This window comes from Psammomys obesus, unplaced genomic scaffold (genome assembly GCF_907164565.1).
Source record: "Psammomys obesus unplaced genomic scaffold, mPsaObe1.curated_primary_1811, whole genome shotgun sequence".
Taxonomy (NCBI): domain Eukaryota; kingdom Metazoa; phylum Chordata; class Mammalia; order Rodentia; family Muridae; genus Psammomys; species Psammomys obesus.
Genome location: NW_026596069.1, coordinates 16444617 through 16445782, shown reverse-complemented (window position 1 = coordinate 16445782; position 1166 = coordinate 16444617). Strand labels below are relative to the sequence as shown.

The following is a 1166-nucleotide window of genomic DNA, read 5'->3' as shown; positions in this document are numbered from 1 at the left end:
CTCACACACACCCCTGCCACCAGGGCCAGCTCCAGTGTGTTGCCTAGACAAAGCACAGCGCCAGCTCTCCTGAGTCCTGCCAGAGGTGAGTGATGGAGCCATGTCTCCAAAGCACCACATCCAGTGAGGTGTGGCCAGTTATGCACACCTCCTGGACATCCAGGTGGTCCTGGGTGCGTGGCCCAACCAGGGGCATCCCAACATTCTCTGGTGGTAATGAGTCATGGACATAAAACCTGAACCTTACCACTGTGTAGCCATGAACTCAGATATGGCCCTCAATGACAGCTGGGGCTGGGACCTCGTCATGGTCCTAGATGGCAGGGCTGACCACTCACAACAGGCTACTCCTCTCCACCCTTGAGTCTCTAGTTGCATCTCTCTTTTTAATGCTCAAGCTGCTGCACTTCTTTTTCCCTCCCATCTTACCACCACATACTTGCACATTGTGGTGGCTGCAGCTAGCAGGTCTCTGGGTAACATCCTCCATCTGCCCTCCATGGCATGTCTGCAGCCAGGTGCCTATGGCCTGCATGTGCCATGCACTGGAGGGCCTGTCTGTGAGTTTTATAGCAGTCCTCCAGTCTCTGTCTGTCTTCCCCCTCCCATGCTGCACCTCTGGATTTGATTTGATTTGGTGTGATTTTTATGAGTCATAGGAATAAAGTCATTTTGTACACCAAGCTAGGCATCAAGCTAGGATGAATAAAATACTACTATCTGCTTTGTCCCAGACTGATATAAGGACACCACCACCACCAAGGTGTCTCTTTGTCCATTGCGAGGGTGTATACGCTATTTTTGAGCGAATAAACATGGTATACCAAAGTGAGACTCTAAAAAGGATATGTGGAACAGTTAAATACATTCTGAGTGTGGTGAATTTTGTTTTGTTGACCTGGCAGCACTACTTTCTAAGAACATCTGTACATTTCAGAAACGAAGTATGGAGCTCTGAGACTTAGAATACATAATCTTATGCAATTTCATGGTTTTCTGCATTAGAAGAACTTGAGCCACCACATTGCACAAATGAAAAAGGGAGGGTTCATCAGACCAGGAAAATTAGCAAGCCTGACATTAGGTGTAGTAGTTGGCAATTTCTCCATAGCTAAAGCAGAAGAGAAGTTTAGCAGATGTTCTTTGAACATTGTTACTTGACAAAT

The 1166-nt window shown here is 47.1% G+C and overlaps 1 non-coding gene across 1 annotated transcript; it reads right to left on the bottom strand.

Annotated features, from left to right (window-relative positions):
• Positions 1–646: 646 nt before the first annotated feature.
• LOC129690248 (small nucleolar RNA SNORA48) lies at positions 647–789 on the bottom strand. The gene has a single exon (XR_008722255.1). It is a non-coding gene; the product is annotated as a small nucleolar RNA SNORA48 (small nucleolar RNA).
• Positions 790–1166: the final 377 nt, after the last annotated feature.